The sequence below is a fragment of the Polyodon spathula genome, chromosome 19 (genome assembly GCF_017654505.1).
Source record: "Polyodon spathula isolate WHYD16114869_AA chromosome 19, ASM1765450v1, whole genome shotgun sequence".
NCBI lineage: Eukaryota > Metazoa > Chordata > Actinopteri > Acipenseriformes > Polyodontidae > Polyodon > Polyodon spathula.
In genome coordinates, this window is record NC_054552.1 from 9,703,791 (window position 1) to 9,716,033 (window position 12,243).

The 12,243-nt window shown below is 36.3% G+C and overlaps 1 protein-coding gene across 2 annotated transcripts in view; it reads right to left on the reverse strand.

Annotated features, from left to right (window-relative positions):
* Positions 1 to 10,703, reverse strand: part of ptpn5 (protein tyrosine phosphatase non-receptor type 5) — a 41,607-nt gene extending 30,904 nt beyond the window's left edge. For both annotated transcript variants that reach the window (XM_041218083.1, XM_041218084.1), the window contains exon 1: positions 10,402 to 10,703. The gene's annotated coding sequence lies outside the window, so the exon portion shown is untranslated. The remainder of the gene's footprint in view (positions 1 to 10,401) is intronic.
* Positions 10,704 to 12,243: the final 1,540 nt, after the last annotated feature.

Here is a 12,243-nt window from a genome sequence, read left to right on the forward strand (position 1 = left end):
TGAACTTTACAGCATTAATAAGTCACACCTAGTCTGTAGGTTTACAAATAGGAGTAGTTCATACATCTTTCAAGTAGGACCAATTTATGCCTCTGTCAAGTCAAAATTTAATAAGTTGACTTTTGGAATATGGAAGTCACCGTTTTTTGTTTCTTTGCAAGTAAAACAGTCTCAGTACTGCTCTGGATTTAATTTTTCTGCAGCTAAGTCACTTGAACTGTGAAGTGGTCCAGCAGCATAGATAAGAAAAGACTATCATTAATCTGCTTACAGACTTTATTCAAAACCCTGGCAATATAAAATCATTGTAGGAAACCTGACCATCAATGCTACCTGCATAGCCTCATTCAAGATTATCCCTCTTCTCACTTGATTATCTGTAGTGCTAATTAAATTGACTAGTTCTGTACAAGACACACGCATCAGCTAAACAAAACATGTCTTATTATGTAGCAGCTGTATGGCACATGGGAGTATTGTTGTGTATTAAGTAAATATATAAATTCATTCTTCTCCTTCCAAAGATGACTCACAGCTATGATACTCTACAGTTATTTTTATATAAAGAGTATGATCACCAAAATTCTTCTTCTTACATATATACAGGGTGTTCTGTCAGGTATCATAGGCATAATTGTTAATATTGTCTTAAGCAAAGAGGAACGGATTTAGATCATTTTAATGTGTGGTGGAGATAGTCAACATAGATGATACTGCCTGCATTATGGAACACTAATATTGCTGGTAGTCCTTTTAATGGACCCCATGTCTAGTTAATTGTGTAGCTCCATGGCAACCATGTTCAAATCAGCCAAGGATGTTGCTAAATATTACTGGTAACACTTTACAATAAGTCTCTAACTACACTGTATTGCACTGTAATAACACAACACTTATGGTTATAAAGTAATAATGCAACAACGCGATAAAATGAAAACTGTTTTGTGCACTGTATTTACCGTCATTTATAAACTATAACATTCACTCCCTGTAATGCATACATAACTGAGCAGGTTCACGCAACATTCCTTGTATAAAGCGCACCCCCTTGTAAAACCCCTTAACTTGATGCACATGTAAACTGAATTCAAATATATTGCACACCTTGTATATAATCATGTGTATTGCACACCACAATGCTTCTAAATGTATTAAAGGGTGCTTGTTATATCGCCATAATTACGGGAAATAATGACCTATGTAAAAATAGATATTTATACTAGTAAGAAATGAAATAAAATATGAAAATGAAGTATCAACTTGGACTTTAGCTATTAAAATATAAATAGCTTCAGGATTCACATTACATCTAAAACATAAGTCTGAATAAAGCACAATACAACTACAGTATTTTCATAATGAGCGATGAGAGGAGACACTGTTCAGAATTCAGTCCTTCAGTCCTTAATTAGCTTCCTCATATTTCAATGACTGGTAAAGAAATCTAAATATTACTAACCTGATAATAATAATAATAATAATAAATAATAATAATAATAATAATAATAATAATAATAATAATAAATAATAATCAAATCTCCCTCGAAAAACTCATTGACGTGTTTAAAATGTTTACGATCCTCCGTTGAAAACACTGATGTGGTTAATGCTGTATTAATTAAACTACCTTTTCACCAAACCTACACCTGCCTTGCCAGCTTGCAACCATGAAAAAATTCAGGCCAATTTTTCAGTTTCTCTAGCATAGACCTTCAGACTAAAACCAGACATTTCAATGTCACATCTCTAAAAGTGCTGTTTTTTTTTTTTTTTTTTTGTTTAGTTTTTTTCTGTTTCACCCCACACTTACAATATAGAACAATTCAGCCTCCGGATGAAAAAGATTATTCTTCTCTGTGTCGATGCAGAACGGACGCCTGTTCACATAATAACTATGAATTCCCTGCTAGCCACAAGGTTGGTACTCATAGATACATACGTGATTATTTTTTTTTTTTTTGTTTAATATTGGTTAAACCCGTCAAACTCTCTAGGTAAGTGCACAGGGCTCAATAAGAAAGCAATAGAACATTTATAAATTCAGTTATGAATCTGTAAGCGGTCTGTAATTTATCCGGAAGTGGTCACTTTATTATTATTATTATTTTCCTGTGTTTCCTAATAAAGTGGCCTCAGTATTAGGTGAACACCCATCCTGCACAGCTACTTGTGCTGGTCCATACCTGCCCTCAGTGTTTGTTATCTACGTATTGATAGGAGCCTTCCCGGCATCAATATCCTCTGCTGCTGTCAGTCACAAGATGCTTACTCTGCAACCACGTAGACCAGAGTGCTAAACATGAGGCCCCCCCCCAAGAATCAACATGTGACCCCCTAATAAAAGCCCACCCTACCAGAATGCATTACAATGATACATTACAATAATGATGATTACATTTGTTTAAAATACAATTATCAAACTGCTCTTTTCTTTATCAAAGTAAAGATAGACAGGGCTGCAGGGAACACTTCCCAGAAATGAAAAACAGCCTGTGTGTGGAGCTTGAACAAGCTTCATGAGCACTTTGCACTCTTCTGCCTTCCACTGAGCTTGCATTTTGAATGTGAATCACAGTAAACTCAAATAGCTTGAATTAGGAAAGATTTAAAACTGGCTGTTAAAAGAGCGCCCCACTAGATAGATACATGAAATAAGTGAGACATACAGAGGGTCAGTTGGATAGACAGGCAGTCTCAATACAACCACATATGTAATTTAGCTTCTTCTAAAGGACTTCTAAGCAAGTTTCTTTACAACAGGTCAAGTGATTCTTTGACAGATAGACAGACAGCCTCTAATAACCCCCCTGTTATGATACTATCAATACTGTGGGTAAAGAATATCATTAGCAAGTCTCAATACAATTAGGCCAGCAGGTTTCTAGATATTTGTTAGAATGGAGGTGTGATATACTGTATGTAGGCCGGCCTGCATCCCCAACGGGGGATAATAATAAAGGGACACAGACAGCTTCAAATGTAAACCACTAGATATTTCCAAAGCCAAGTTTGCTGTTTATTTTTAGAGTGTGTTCCAGTCCTGTTCCCTATAACCTCTGTTGTTTGATCCCACTTCTACTCTGGATAACAGCAGCCAGGATTGAAGGTCCAGACAGAGGCTTCCTGGAGAGTTGACCTCCCAAATACTTTCTTCTCTTTATATATTTTTAATATTATATAATATATATATATATATATTATATATATATATATATATATATATGTATGAAAAAATGGAGGGGTGGGGTGAAAAAACTAATCAATTAAAAATAAAAACCCGAAAAAGTCTTAATTAGATAAGTATTCACCCCCTTTGCTATGACACTCCTAAATAAGCTCAGGTGCAACCAATTCCCTTCAAAATTCACACAATGAGTTAAATGGAGTCCATCTGTGTGCAATAAAAGTGGTTCACATGATTTCAGATTAAATACACCTGTCTCTGTAAGGTCCCACAGTTGGGTAGTGCATTCAATGCAAAGATACTACCATGAAGACCAAGGAGCTTTCAAAACAACTCAGAGATAAAGTTGTGGAAAGGCACAGATCAGGGGAGGGGTATAAAAAGATTTCTCTTTGAGCACAGTCAAGTCGATCATTAAGAAGTGGAAGGTATATGGCATCACTCAGAATCTGCTTAGAGCAGACCATCCTCGCAAACTGAGAAACTGGGTAAGAAGGGCCTAAATGCAAAGTGTTATGTCTGGCACAAACACAATACAGCACATCACCCAGGTAACACCATCCCTCTTTGAAGCATGGTGGTGGCAGCATCATGCTATGGGGATGCTTTTCATCGGCATGAACTGGGAAGCTTGTCAGGGTAGAGGGCAAAATGGATGGAGCTAAATACAGGCAAATCCTTGAGGAAAACCTTCAGTCTACAAAAGACTTAAGACTGGGACGGAGATTCACCCTTCAGCAGGACAACGACCCCAAGCACACAGCCAAAGCGACACTGGAGTGGCTTAAAAACAAGAAAGTGAATGTCCTAGAGTGGCCCAGTCAAAGCCCGGACTTTAATCCAATTGAGAATCTGTGGAAAGACTTGAAGATTGCTGTTGACCAACGATCCCCATCCAACTTGACAGAGCTTGAACAATTTTGACAACAAGAAAGGACGAATATTGCACGATCCAGATGTGCAAACCTAGTAGAGACTTACCGCAAAAGACTCACAGCTGTAATTGCTGCCAAAGGTGGTTCTACCAAGTATTGACTCAGGGGGGTGAATACTTATCTATCCAAGACATTTTAGTTTTTTTTTTTTCATTAACTATTGTTTCACAATACAAATTCTCTTGCCTCTTCAAAGTATTCAGTAGGTTGTGTAAATCAAAGGAAAAAAACAAATCCCATTTAAATGCATCAAAATTTCAGGTTGTGACACAACAAACTGTGAAAACGTCCAAGGAGGGTGAATACTTCCAATAGGCACTGTATATATGCATTATCCCATTCTGTACTGGGGATTGAGTTTAGTCACTCTAAATGCTTCAAAAGCACTCAATCGGTAGTCAATACATACGATACCAGATCATCAGGTCTTAAAAAAACCCTAAGCTAAAATACAAAAATGCTGCATGTAGAATCACTTCTCCAAGATTTCAATGCAAGGCCCTGCATTACAGATATAACTTTTGTTTGAGCGCCGTTTGTATCAGGCAGACAACAATGTATTTAATTCAGGCTGTATAGTATGTTTTATTATATTGGAGATGAGCTTTATAGTGGCAAGCTGTTACCTCTAATGGTTGAAAAGGACAAGCACTGGGATTAATGCCCAAAGTAACATACATTACACCGTGTAACAATTTTTTTTTTTTTCCTGGGTAGTAAGTGTTATTTCCTAATTGCTTATGCCTCAAAAGTATAGAAAATGGCTATTACTCCCCACAAACTTTGCTTTTGTGACCAGGACAGTGATATTTCAAAATATCACTATTTCCAATGGGAAAACGGGCAAATGTGTGTCTTTTCGTTCACATAAAGTCAGAAAAAAACAACATATAAATCCAAATTAACATGTATTTATACAAAAGTAATACAAAAATGACTAGAAAAGATTTAGAAGTGAGTAGTTTTTCGAGATTTACGATTATACTGTCAATACAGTCAGATCTCAGATATCTATTAAGTCTAAGGATTCCTTCTCCCCAAGGTGAAACCTGAGGAGCACAATCGTGTCTGGATCTTTGGCTGAAACAGACGTTTGTAAAATAATTGCTAACGATTGTATTGTTAACAATCATGTACATGAGAGTTTTGTTTAACTTGTCCATGTTTAGATCGTACGGTACCGGGCCCAACTTATATATTGAACTTTAAAGAAATGACATTTTATTTAAGACATAAAAGTCAAACCGGCATCTTATAAGTCACTATATATATATATATATCTATATATAATAAGATATATCTGATATAATATATATAATATATATATAAATATATAACGCCTACTGTATGACTGCATGCTGATTTCGCCTACTGTATGACTGCATGCAGATTTCTGCCTGAGTTCTTCCTTACAGTATTTTGAAGACTTGTTATCACAATGACTACCACATCAAACACAGCTACCTTTAGTTGAAAGAGTAATTGTTATGATGACTTCAACACAGGGGAGCTCTCCTCGGAGATCAAGCCACCTCCAGCATCAAACGTAGAAAAAAGAAGAAGTACCTTTATTCTCAAGGTGATAGGGGCCCGTGGGGATTATATAACATATGCTAGTGTCCATTAAGAAGAAAAAGAAATACTAGCAGAAAAATTGGGTAACACTTCACAGTTAGTGAGTGGCTTTTCTGTGTAATTACATACGGCCATATTCTCAAATATTGGTTTGACTACAAGTGGATAGGGTGGTGCAGTGGGGTAATGTATGAGAATCTACAGCAAAGTGAAATATAAAAAATACACCTAGGGAACAAATATTATTCATTCTTTTGCCATAATTATCTTTTTCTGTATCTCAGAAGAGCTCAATAAAGACTACATTGTGGATGGGCTGCTATTAAATAAACTATTTTGTCTGTTTACTTGTTTCTCTCTCTGCTTCCAACAACAACAAACGCTCCCCCTGTCCCTGGTCTTCAGCACCAGCCAGTCCTGCTTCATCCAACTCCAGCAGTTCTTGTTTCAGACACGGGTGCCCACTCGCCTGATGTCGGGAGGGGGGCCCCTCCCACATGAAGTGTCCTGGGGCGTCACAGCCCCGCATATAGTATATATATATATATATATATATATATATATATATATATATATATATATATATATATACACATATACACACACACACACACACACACACACACACACACACACAATGCCTATAGAAAGTCTCCACCCCCCTGAGTTAATACTTGGTGGAAGCACCTTTGGCAGCAATTACAGCTGTGAGTCTGTTGGGATAGGTCTCTACCAACTTTGCACACCTAGATTTGACAATATTTGACCATTCTTCTTTACAAAACTGTTCAAGCTCTGTCAAGTTCCTTGGAGAGCGTTGATGGACAGCAATCTTCAAGTCAGGCCACAAATTGTTGATTGGATTTAGGTCAGGGCTCTGACTGGGCCACTCAAGGACATTTACCTTTTTGTTCCTTAGCCACTCCTGTGTAGCTTTGGCTGTGTGCTTTGGGTCGTTGTCATGCTGAAAGGTGAACTTCCGTCCCAGTTTCAGCTTTCTTGCAGAGGGAAGCAGGTTTTCCTCAGTCTTGGCCACACTTTTCTTCTCCAAATAATCACTTTAGACACAGGATGCCAGGAAATGCTGTAGTGTGAGTTTGTTATTTACAACAAAAAGAAAATAAACAAAACAAAACCTAACCTGATCTCAGGCCCTAGCTAAACAAACGATGTTCCTAACTAATATCGAGGCAGTCTAAGCCTGTTACCTTGTCACCAAAACCAAATCGCAATCCAAATACCTTTTCCAATAGTTTGTTTTCCCGTTTCACGTTTCACAATACTCACAATAACAATCAGATCTCTTGCTCTCCAACTCTCCAGCCAAACTCCTACTGTCACCCACACTGAAACATACACACACACCCTTTTAAACATAATTAGTTTGCTAGTTAGTTTATTGACTAAACCTGGAGTTGGTCCTGACTCCAGTAACCTCTACTGGGTCCTAATACTGCCAGGTATGGTCTCGGCTAAACAAAAGTGCTTATTCTAGCCAGGCTTAATTACATCTAGTTTTCCTTATTTATCACACAGTTATCATTTACCAGTTTATTAATTAACCCATCTTTAGTTTTGATCCCAAACACTTTATATTATTGAATTGCATTGTTTACCACACATTTAGTTTATGTTCTCCTTTCACATTTTGTTCTTTTCTTAACCAATATATTATATATAGATTATATATATATACGTTAGCCAAAAGTACTTTCTCCAGACAGATTAACAGAAAATAATGAAAAAATAATCACTATTTAGTCCAAAAGAATCTTGTTCACTGAATTTAAAAAAATAATCCAGAAATTACAATCAATTTACCAAGATTGGGAAAAGATTGCATTATGAATGAAGCTGGAAAATATATACAGTGTTATTCTTGGAAACTATTATATCAAATTGCAATGTAACAAGTCATTTACTAACACATTTTGCAATATTTGTTGTACATGTAACATTCTAAGGGAAGAGTCAAATAATTTGACTGATAAATGAGAAAGGGTGATGATGAGATTTAAATACAACACCAGTAATAATAATAATAATACAATTGTAGATTTAAATGATTAATATTGCAGTTTATAGTATGTGAAGAGCTAAGTGCATACATCAACAATGTATAGAGATATGTATACATGTGCATTTATATTGAATGAGAACTAACAGTTTTGTAAAGATTTGTAACAATCTCTGAAAAGCTTGTATATGTTAGTCCAATAAAAGATCCAACTTTAGCATTGTTTCTTGTTTTTCATTACCAGTCCAAGATGGCTGACATATTCTCAATGTTGTTTAAGGCAACACTACAATAAGTGAAGCATTCAAAACGACAGTTCTACAGGGACCACTAAATGAGCCATTAGAAAATAAAACAATTATAATAGTAATCCATGTTTTCTGTTATGTTTGTAGTTTTGAGTGAACAGCCCCAGTTTTGACAACATAAGGAAAATACATATTATTTAAATCTCTGTGAATTGTGCCCATTACTGCTTGAGTTGGTGGAGTTAAGATTGATTGTGTGATGACTCAACGTATCTCAACATTGCTCTCCTTTGTTAGGAGACTGAGCAGTGTCACTGAATCTCAACATAACTCAACAATGCTCTCCCTTGCTAGACTGTTTCGATTATTACCGATTATTACATCTCCAATACTGGTAATCAATTGTTAATTGGCTGCTGATTGCTACTCTAATTGTTAATACTGCAGCTCCGCCCACCAACCTCACATCATCTATTCAAAAGCAATAGTATCTAAAGAAATGTTCATTGGTAACTGTTGCATTCAAACATTTGAAAGAAGGAATTTCAGTCAGCTTTTAAAAGGTGACTTTTGATTATTAATACAGTACAAGAGACGCTATAGCAGTCATTTAATTTTGAAACATGGTTCAGCTATTATTGTATTTAGTCTTTTTCATCATTTTGCAAAAGATATACCAGTTTGAAGGGAATTACTTTCTGGTAGGGATACAAACAGGACTGGCAACAAGATCTACTTTTTGAGTGCACAGAAGGCAATGTAGACACCAAGTCATTATATTTTAGCAATTAATTAAGCGGTTATGTGATCCACATATATCACAGAGCACATTGAAATAAGATCTGTGGAAACTACAGTATGATTACAAAGCAATGCATTTGTATTTCATTTGATATAGTCTTTTTTTTAATTTGGCATTTCTTGCAGTTTTATTTCAGTAGTGTAAAACATGCTGTCAAAAGCAACTTTCCCCTTCTGTAATAATCCCTTAACTCAACATTCTCCAGAAATGAACAAGCATTAACTAAATCCATCACAATACCCAGCTCTGGCTGAGCAACTTAAAACCATTGCTTCCACCATCACCAGAATAATGCACAGTCAAAATACACAAACGTCTTGTGAATGAATCCTATAAATGCCTTGTACAGTCTCTGTGTTATACCCGCATTCACTAGTGTCAATCAAACATACACAATCAATTATACAGCATGCTTGTAACTATGGACTTCTACTGCATTGCTAATGGGACATAATCTCAAGGCTTGAAAGTAAAAGGCTTCAGTTTCCTAATTATTCAATAGTTTATAAAGTAATGAAATACTGTACTTGAGTCCAAGAAATGGCGTAAGCATGTTTAAAAAAAAAGATCTTTTTTAATCATTCTGTGCATATTTGTAAGGTAAGAGCGCCCCTTAATCCAGGATGTTTCTCATATTTTCAGCTATGCGATCAATAAGCATTCAACTACTAGTGCTTTTTAAATAAATACAGTCCCTGGGTTATAACTGTTGAATTTTTACTCATTAAGATTTTAGTTATTTGTGACAAACACTAGATCAATGATTTGTTTATATCCACTTACTACTAGGCTATGCAATAAGTAGGAAATCTACAGTACTGTGTGTGTTTGTGTATGCATGTGTGCAAGTATATTATGTATGTACTGTATGTTTGAATGGATTTATGTGTGCATTTGTTCAGGTATGTATATGTCTGTTTTTAATTTAATTATATTCTCTTAAAAACAACTTTCCCATGCCCCCCCAATAATAAATATAAATATATGTAAACTGCATGCAGTTTATTTAAACACTCTCTCCATCCATTTGTCTTATGATATAAATTATGGTTTTCTTATGTGGTGGTTAAATGCCCAGAACGTTTGTTTATTAAGTATTTGTTGTGTGCTGCTGAAATTGGCTATAATTGCATACAACAAAGCAGTACAAATTGAATGGCATATGATACCAACAACAAGAATAACAGAATAAGACTGGCCATGTGTACAGTACATTCTGGGGAAAAAAATAAAATTCAACCTCATTTTTATAAGATAAAACACATAGATGTACACTCCAGATTTGCCACAGGCAACCTGTGCTTTTTTTTAACAATCATTCATACATGCTTAGAATACACTATGAAGTATGCTTCACTGGTGGCTCTTAACATTCTCTGTCTGTTTATTTTCTGTCCATATTTAACAGTACATTTATATTATGCTAAATAAAACATGGTTATGAAAAAAAAAACATTTGACTGTTTTAAAGATTGTTGCCAAACACCATTAAGTTAATTAATAGATATCGCCCTATAGCTGATACAACATTGTTTAATGTCTGTTACAGAGTGTAACAAGATGCACGCGATATTGTATTGAAAAAAAACAACAAAAATACCTCAAAAAGCCATGAGAAATCATGCACAACAGTTTCCTACCTTTCTACATGGTGAAGATAGTGCAATTGTGAGCACCAGATCATGCAACACAATTAATATTCACAGCACAGCAAGCAGCAGGTAAAATGTGTTCAACCAAATGAAGGCAACAGCGAGCTAGATAGGTACAGTACCAATCTGCTCAGGTCTCCTTCCTTCCCTGGACTTTTCCTTTGAAGACTTTTTGGGGGTGGAGGCTAGTCTGCTGGCTGGCTAGTGAGGTACAGTAGGTAGCTGTTTGTAGCCGTGGCAACTAGCAAAAGAGGAGAGTGAAATAGCTCTGTAGAAATCACCAATCACTGAGCCCCTGAGCACGTCTGCAGTCCTAACTGCCCACCTCCCTGATTAAATTGAGTGGGCTTCATCCCCCCCCCCAATTCTATTTCTCCTCCCACCCTCTTTTTCATTTCTTTTCAGCTCACTGAATTGATTGACAGAAAGCCTTTTCAAACCCCACCCACCCATGTACACAGGTCGCTCTCTCTCTCTCTCTCTCTCTCTCTCTCTCTCTCTCTCTCTCTCTCTCTCTCTCTCTTTCTCTCTCACACACACGCTCATCTCGCTTTCTCCTGTGAGAAAAAAAGAACAGGGAAAAAAACATGAATGAAAAATACATGAACACACAGCAATACAGTAGGGATCAGGGCTCAGCATTGTGCTGCAGAAGCAGCCAGATGTTGGGTTATTTATTTATTATTTTATTTGTTGCTATTTAATTTTTGCTGTAGGCTCTCTCTTGATCTGTCACTGTCAGGCACGTGCATACAGATATGCATGGCTGGTTATTTGTGCTCCTACTGTAAATCTTTATAACAACTCTCTTCATAAAGAATTCCAGGCTACCAGTTTAATTTATGAATGTTCTTTCACCCCCCACAGTCACACACATACACACACACACCATCCGTTGAATGTAGATCGGCAGAATTAAACAATAATAACAAAGTAGACTGGCAAATTGCAGGCCATGGTTATCGCAGTTTTTATCATTTGCTGCTACAAGGCTAGTCACAATTAGCTGGTAAACTTTTGTGTTTGTGAGTCAGACTTACTCATATGGTTTAGCCGCAATAAAACCATGTGACCTACAACAAGTGATTTGGTGCTAGGAGTATTTAATGCTACATCTGAGAATTCTGCTGTACCAAGAATGGCCTTAGCACGTTTTATCAACTTTGGATAAGAAGTTATCTAGAAGTAAAGCCCTTGTAGCTTGGATATTGACAGGAAAGAAGGTGTTGAAATAACCAAGGAATTACCTAAAAGCAAAGCTTGCAAACGTTGGTTGCTACTGTCCTCCAACAAGATATATGTTTTTGAAATGAAAAAAAAAAAACATGTTCCCTCAACATACATTTCTTTACAGCATAATATGATCTTTTCTGAACAGTTTGTTCTGACCAGATAACACAGTGAAGATCCTGAATCCATTTCTATATATCAAACAGTTAGGAATTAATCAACTAACTTTAGAGAGGGAGGTTAGAATTTCTACACTTTTTGGTTAATCTTACATTGAGTAAAAATTCCACAAGCTTTTATTCAGTCAAACCTACACACCCCTGACACACACACACACACACACACGCACAGAAACACATACAGACACACATGCACACGTTTAGTTAATTAGCTGTCTTTAACAAGTTTGATCACAATTAGACAAGCAGTTCTCTAGACATATGCAAACAGCTTGACATACTGACAGGTGGGCATACACCCCAAGATTCTCAACAACAATTGGACAAGTGGTTCTGTAGATATGTGTGGCAAAGGGCCCGCCCCAGTGTGTATTTTGTGTTGTATGTTGTGTGTTAATGTTGGAGTATAGTCATTGGTACA